Source organism: Aulonocara sp. 'chitande type north' Nkhata Bay, linkage group LG20 (genome assembly GCF_057382095.1).
Source record: "Aulonocara sp. 'chitande type north' Nkhata Bay isolate Kocher_YH1m ecotype deep benthic linkage group LG20, A_spYH_male_GT1.1, whole genome shotgun sequence".
NCBI classification, from domain to species: Eukaryota; Metazoa; Chordata; class Actinopteri; order Cichliformes; family Cichlidae; genus Aulonocara; species Aulonocara sp. 'chitande type north' Nkhata Bay.
Window position 1 is genome coordinate 8138691 of NC_141363.1, and position 8699 is coordinate 8147389.

Genomic DNA, 8699 nt, shown 5'->3' on the forward strand with positions numbered 1-8699 from the left:
AAACAAGTAAACATAAAAACAGTATATGTGCCAGTTTTGGTGTTTGTGAACACCAAAACTGGCTTCCTCCTGTGAACGATTTCCGTGTAATGTTCAGGTATCTGCGGCTCTACAGGATCAAACAAACGCGTCCTGAGTGAAGCTGAGTCCAGCATCAGGAATCACAAAACCACTGAAGATGAGCCAACAGCACCTGGTACGTTCACGTAACTGTTTTAGGATCCAGATAACATCACCGGAACACTTTGCGTCACCGTGCAACAGTTCAAGCACACTTAGAGAAGCTCGTTGGTGCTTTTTTCCAACCAAACCGATGATAATCAGTTTTGCTGTAACGTTCAGTTTTGCTAGCCAGGTAGCAAACCACAACATAGCTCCCCTCAACAAACTGCATATTCCGAGCACACCTTCATCTTTGTAACACAATTTATAGAAAATTTAAACACAAAAGAATTTGTACTATTATGCACTGTACTTACAACTAAATCTGAACGGCAAGTCTGTGTTTTTGTCCACTGCTACTCTCCTGTGCGTCACGCGTTTCGCCAAGGAGAATAAAGTACGTCCGGTGGGGTTTTTCACAATAAAACTTTCAATTTGTGAAAAAACTATTATTGATAAAGTCAAAGATCCAATGCAGACGTTAGAATTTTATTCATACCGTGTTCATGAAATACCTGAGTAAAAAAGTGTTTTTGTTTTCTATTTTTGTTGGTAACAGTCACCCAACAGATGGTCCTACCGGTTAAAGACAGAAAAAAATTACTATATTAGTTACCGCCCCCCCAACCAACAGAACTACAACAAAAACATCCAGAAACTATGAAACTAGGTCCTATACAGATTATCACAAGGTTTCTGAAGTAACACAGACTAAGCTCGCCCTTCTGTCAACATCCTATAAAACACAAAAGCTCCATAAATAATTTCTCCGAATATTAATGATATTTTGATTCACAATAAATAAATAAACAATCCCCTTGCACCACACACTGTACTGTGCAAAACTCTTGAGTCAACCCTCATTTCTTTCAATTTCACTTCCAGGGAGCTGACAGCAATAGTTCTGAGGGCTTTTGAAAATATTTCAATATTTTATGTTTTTTACAGCCAAATTTGTAAATAACCCATTTTTAAATATTATCTTTAAGCACTTTGTTACTAGCAGCGAGTCACAAAAACACAGCATTTGTTCCCAATGTCATGTTCTTAAGAAACAGAAAAAAAATTCAGCAAAGACCTGAAACAGGATCTAAAACTTACATCTGGTCCTGAAGTTGATCCATACTGTTCACTGCAGCCTCAGCAGAAAGGGTCTCAAAGAAGAAGGAATCATGAACACAATATATATATATATATATATATATATATATATATATATATATATATATATATATATATATATATATATATATGTATATATATATATATATATATATATATATATATATATATATATATATACCAAGTACTGTATGCTTTTTATATTTTTAGTAGTGTGTCACACAAACAGCAAATATTGTCAAAAGAGTAAGAAATCTTTGGGGGTGCTTTGATTCATTTTGGGGGTGCTGAAGCATCTCTCTTTTGATAGGCATGAAATACTGTTGCCAACACAAAACAAACCTAGCTGCATATAGGGGCATCTAACACTGAGAATGTTAATGTGACATTAATAGTTGTAATATGTGCCGTGGAATCTATCCATGAACGCAGAAGTGACAATGAGCAGTATTTAAGTTAAAGTTCATGCAACGTTTGCTGTAAATACCTAAGTAACTGAAATACAGCATTGAAGTAGATAATTTATCACCAGTATATGGTTGTCAGTTAAATGATGACATTCAGTATTTATTTTTGGTAAATCATATAATATTATCGTCAGCACAAAGCAGGTGTAGCTTAAATGTGGTGTGTGGATCTTTGTTGCTAAGCCACGTGTGTGTGGAAGCGCAGATTCAGCAGACTCTCTGTGTAGTCAGCAGAAGTTACCCAATTTACTGTCCAGTAAAAAGACAGTGAAAAACCATGGGTAGACTTCCACAGATTTACAGTCACCCAGACGATCCAGAACATCAGCCAGCCTAAAAATTGTTCACTCTTGTTTAGGGATGGGAATTGATAAGAATTTGTCAATTCAATTCCTTATTGATTGTCACTGGGTTCTCTGAACATCACTGATAATATTTGCAATCCTGAATAATTCATCTTATGTTACAACTGCTTCAGATCTGCTGTTAATAATTAATGAAGGGTTATTGAAGTGTGCGGAACACGGTGGTGCAATCAAGTCCTTAGTTCAACTCCACCATAGGGACTTTAGATGTAGGCACTACGATGGAGCTGCAAGGTCAGAGAGGAAGAAGACCTACAAATCTAATAAAGGGGGATATGCAAAGGGCTGTTGTGACACAGGAGGATCTGAGCCCCAGTAACGTGAATATTGAGTTAAATCTTTATTTATATATAAATATACCTGTCTAATGTTTAATTACATAAGCATTTGGGGACAGTGTCCTCAGCACAAACATACTTCCAACATGTTATATGACTGTGTTGTAAATTATTATATATAATGTCTTTTTTAACCTATTGCGTTAAAAAAATGTCAATAAATCACATGCAAATGTAGACCACCTTTTTAAACAAGGGAAGTTTATTCATCAGAATTATTTGTTACTCACATTGACATAACATTATTTTTTTACACCCCCCAACAAACCAAGCTGCTCTTCATATTTTGACCATCGGATGCCACCAAAGAGGACTGTGTTGAGAAGCCTTGAGTAATGAACCCTTTTTCAAAACAAGCTTCAGTGCTTCAAAGCTTCACTTGGCCATCACCACTAGATGGAAATATAAGAAAGCTAAGAAAAACAGGCAAGCAAACGACAACTAACAGCACGCACTCTTTAGCCCATAGCCCCCCAGACAATCAAAACAGGGCCTAAGGCCATGAAGTGCAGCTTCAGGTGGCTTATATAGGCCATTTGGAGAGCATCCATTGGCTGCAGGACTCAGACTTAAGCCAATGACATGAAAACCAGGATCAGTGGGAGCCAGTAGTAGGGAAGGGTGCAACTTACAGGACCTGGAAGCAGCACGGCAAACATGAACCTGATGTTTTTCTTGACGTTCTTTTAAGGGAATGTAGTCATTACATATAGTATACACTCACTGGCCACTTCATTAGTTATGTGGTGCGCTTACTGGGTTGGTTATCCCCTTTGACTTCTTATTGCCTTAATTCTTTGTGGCACAGATTTAACAAAGTGCTTGAAACATTTCTTGGGTCCGTAGTGACATAACAGCATTATATTATTGCTGAAGATTTGTTGGACATTTATATGAATTTTAGCTGATGATGCTGATAATTTTCCTTATTAAATTAAATTCATTGAAACATATATTTAAAGTTGCAAAAGTGAAAAACAAGTGTTCTTACATTGTACTTGAAAATTCTGTTAAGGTCTAGGTTGCCTTGGCTTCCTGTTTCCTGTAGCACTTCCACTAGACCACTAGAGGGCAGCAGAGACAGTCAAATAGCAATGAGTTCTCATGAAGTGTTTACCACTGTCTGCTTGCTCAAACGTCTCATTAACAAACAAATATACTATACTTTTCTTTATTGTTTTAGACTTTTCTGACCCATTAAAGCCCTCCTTTAGTTCCCAGGAATCTCTCTGGGAAAAACGGACAAAAATTATTCCATCTTGGAGGCTGCATGACTTTCAAGCAACTTGTTGTTGCTCTGTGGTTGGCCATAACACCATATGGAGGCCAAAGGTCAAAAGTTTAGATTAAATATTGCTCTACTTCTGCTGTTTGGCAACTGCTGCAGTAATTTCAAATGCTTGTGCGTGTGACAGATTAAGGCATGTGGCTCAAAAACATTCATGCTCATGTTTTTTCCTGAGTGGATTTTGAAGTTAAGTCAGAAAAGTGTTTCTCAGCTATGTTCTACAGTATAATTAAAAGTGAGTGAAGGAACTGTTGCTGTGCTTGCATAGCCATTGTTGACTTGCATAATTAGTATGGAAAAAAGAGTCACTGCAGTCAAATGAATCTATTTGTAACAGCTTAAATCACAATATGCACACACACACACACACACTTAACCTGTGAGCACAGACGTGGAGTCTTGTGGATACACACACATACAGAAAGCTACGCAAACACTCATTTATCATCTTGACTCTCAGTTGCAGGTCAGACTCTCATACACACAAGCTAGACTGATACTAATGCTCCTCCACTTAGACTGTTTTCACAAGACTGTAATGGCTGAGTCCATTAGTGTTAAATAGGGGGGTTGGCTATTTTTCACACCTTCCCTGAGCCAAACGTGGGCTCGACCTACTACAATAAGAAGGACTTTCAACACTGTCATCACTTTACCTGATGAAATACATCAAGGTTCACATGCTGTCTGTTCTTCTCTCTTGTCTTTATTGTATTTCTTAGTTATACTGGTAATTTTACACTTTCATGTGAAAAAGTCATGAACATACATAGTTACTACACGCAACCTAATTAAAAACAACAACAGGTAAACACAGTGCAGTTGAAAGATAATTTTAAAATACTACTTTGTAAGAAAAATAGGTGGCAGTATTTCCTCCCACAGAGAAATGACATTGCCTTTCAACATCTGAAACATCTGAGTGTTCAATAAGAGTCAGTGGCAAAACTGTAACCCCCTCACGTGTCCCTTTAGATGGGACACATCTAGGTGAGAGTTTGCACAGTTTAGGGTTTTGGAATGAATGTAACTGTGAACAGATAAGATTATTTGTCTTTTGTCCACGTTTAATTGAAGGACTTTCAGTCCTGCTGGAGTTATGTGGACAGAAGTGTTAGCAAAAAACCCCCAAAACAACAACAACTTAGAAACAGGGTGAAAATAAAGGACGAGCATGGTGGAATATTAGCAGGCTCAACTTTATTTGTTTTGGTTCTTCCTTCTTTATCCTCCTCCATTTCCCTTTCTGCCCTCTGTAATAACTGCAGCTATGTGCTTCAGCTGTTGATGGTTATTGGAGATTAGATAAGAGATCTGGGGATCTGTGTATCTACTCTCAGTATTTGGCTTTAGCTGATAAGAAAAAGAAAGGAAATTGACAGGAAGGATTGGCACTGCTTGGGATGTATATGTCTAAGAGTGGATAATGATAGCCTGTAGGAAATGCTGGACAAATTACCTAATAACAAATAAGGAGAAGATTAGGATCAGCTAGAAACCGACTGACAATCACAGGAAAGGCAATGAGAGAGAAAAGGTGAGAAAACCACAGGAACATGTCAGCTGCTGAAAGTAAAGAGGTCAATCAAAGCTTATACAGAGTCAGAAAATTACATTTAATGTTCGTCATTTGTTTTACATTTCAGGGCTACCCCAGACGCATCATTAATATAGTGTAAATGGTGCTGACTTTTGGGTGTCTTTTCAGTTACTCCTGAAAGCTGAAAGCTCAGATAGATTATGCAAAAGTGACCTTAACTAAACATCCTTTTATTTATTTATATGAATTAATATTATAACATTGGAGTTTGGGGATCGAATCAGTAAAATGATAAAAATACTCCAACTTCTTGAGCTTCACCTCAGTGGTACTACATTGTTGTAATTATTATGGCAAACTCTATTAAGTACTTTAATCTGCAAAGCAAATTAAGTAATTAATTATTTTAGTGTAGTGCTATAATGTGATAAAAATTGGAAATACTAAAAAAAATACTAAATTGAAAAAATATGTTATTGTGAATTGAACCTGGATTGATTCTAATTTTGAACATCCACTTCATATACATAATATACATATATAAGGATATATAATTGTTCTGTTTGTCCACATATATTATATGGTGATATATATATGTCAAGTTATTGCCTGCCTCATGTTTATATTCAGTTCATCCATCAAACTGGACAACATCATAAAAACAACATCATAAAAACAAAACAACAACAGCAGCTGCTGGAAATAAGATATGAAAATGATTAGGTGTGAAGTTCTCAACAACAAAATAAAAGACATTCAAGCAGCTCATTATTCTTTTTCCGAACTTTTGCTGTGTCTTCATTTTCTCTGCAACGGGGCAAAGGCTGGAAGAAAATGTCATGAATAAATGTAGAGAAAGCAAAGAGTAAAGGTGAGTAGGAGGGGAGGTTCAGGGGATGCAACACAGTAAGGTGAAGGAAGAAGCGAGTGCTCACACATCTGTACAGATGTGATCGCTCAGAGGGAGGACTAGGCTGTGTTTTGCAGTTGCAAGTGTCAAAGATCAGGCCTTTGGGGTAATGATGCAAACCATGTCCTCATGAATCATTATAGCAGCTTAGAACTAAGAGTATATCTCTATTGTATTCCTATAAGTGCTTATTAGTGTGTTTTTTGGGGACTGTGTGTGTCGTGAATGTGAACCCACGTTCTCACTGGTAGATGAAACGCTCTTTCCTTTGGAGTTCAGAGGTTAAATTCTTCCACTGGAGAAATTTAGACACCCAACATCTCTGTGAGGCACCTGGGAACACCCGCTGCACTATAGACACACACACACTTCTTGGACAAGTATCCACAAGTGTCCATTCAAAACTGCTCCATATCACACATTATGGGACTACAGGGTCCAGTGATCCACTAATCGCTATGCGTTTTGCAAGAATAACTGTCAGGAGACACTGGCTCAATCATTAAGGAATGCTGTTCCACAGATATGATCAGAAAAAGGGAGAAGCTTAAAGTTCTGATAGAAAATCGGGGAAGCAGAAATTGCCAAATATGACACAATAAATTATTCAAAAGGTTATCACAAAATAATCTGTTCACACACAGATACAGATACAACTAGTGCTAAACCCCCCTAATTTGAAGTACTGATTCAACTTTTTTACTCAACTGAAATGCACTCAAAGCAAGAAAGCAAAAAGGAGCTTTTTACTGGCCATGTTTGTGAAAAGCTAAGTCTTCTGCTACATTAATGAAATAATAAAATGATATTAGTAGATAAGAATCCAAAGTTTTAATGCTTAAACTCAAAGCAGAGTAAAGTTTGACTTATCTGATTCTTTTTTTTTTGTTAAATACTCATTATAATCCAGTGCACCTTATGGTCCGAAGAATACAGTAGTCAGTGTAGTTAATTTTAGTTCGCTGTCAGTGACCATTCAACAAACAGGTTGAAACGCACGCACGCACGCACGCACGCACGCACGCACGCACGCACGCACGCACGCACGCACACACACACACACACACACACACACACACACCAGTCCAATAGTCACCTAAGAGATTAGAACAGCCTGCCTGTCGCTCCAGCTGCCAGGTCATCTTTCAGTGCTGGAGATGGGATGTGAAAGGTGATGAGTATGTAGAGTTTTTGTAGCTGGTGATGAAAGAGGGACAAGAAGGGGATTATTAACAAGTGGAAAAAAGCAGACAAAGATGGCTGGTAAGAGAGAAAGTAGAGAGGCTTGAGAGAACTCATCATAGGCTTGAATGTCATGGTACTTTGGGACTTTTAATGATTTATTTTATCTGAATCAGTTTTATCATTTGATTGTACCGAATACATCTTTAATGACTTTAACAAGCAAGAATTGGGAGCATAAGTTTGAATTTATCTTGGATTTTTTCCAATCCTGTAGACCTTTAATCTCAAATCTATACATACAGTACAACCCCATTATTATTTGGTTAAATGTTCCTTAGCAAGTTGCATCTTGACCAGATATTTCTGGTAGCAATTATTAAGCTTCAAGCATAATTTTGTCTGGATTTTTGATCACTCTTCTTGGGAGAAATGGTAAAGTTCATTTAAATTGGTGGTTTCCCTGTAACAGACACGACTTTAAAGTGTAGTCCACAAATTTTAAATAGATTTGAACTTCAGATGTGGGAAGGCCATTCTGAAAGCTAGCCAACCAAACCCTGGAGGCCTACCTACACAAAAAAATTTCTCAGACATTTATGTGAACCCTTTTAACTAATGACATGATTATAAACTTCACAAGAGTAGAAAAAAACTGAAGAATGACCAAGCTACACAGAAGACAATAAAGATCACAATAAAATGAATATCTGGTATGGTACACCACATTTTTTGATGAGACATATCTAAATTACAGAATTTGACTGCTGCTGTGGTGGAATAAGATTTAAACGTGACAATAATAGCAGTGTTAAGATTAATCAAAAACCAGGAAGCACTGGCACTAAGCAGGAACTCGCCTATTGGGAAATCGCGCTTTTCCCTTTTCAGTGCCGCCGGTTCCAGGGGGAAGACGGGTGATGTGGTGACAGCTGGAAAACTGTCTGGTCAAAAGATGAGACATCAGAGCATAAACTCAACTCTGTTAATGATAATAAAAGCTTTTCAGAAGCACGCTGAGTGTTGCGAGTGGTAACTTGGATTTAGAATTAAAACACTATAATATGGAGGCACTTACTTCCTGTAAATCATCAGCGAAAGCTCTGCAGTGTAATCAACTGTCATTACACTACATTATTGTCCAGTGTAAAACTTTATGATTTTTGTTTCTTATTAACTATATTGCATTCCAGTTATACATGGCACCAATGAGAGTCACATGGGAAAGAAGCAGACATGGGTGGAGTGGGTATGGACGATAGAAGTAACATTATTACTTAAATAGAAACCACCATTTATTTTATTAATACTTCTCAGCCAGTTTT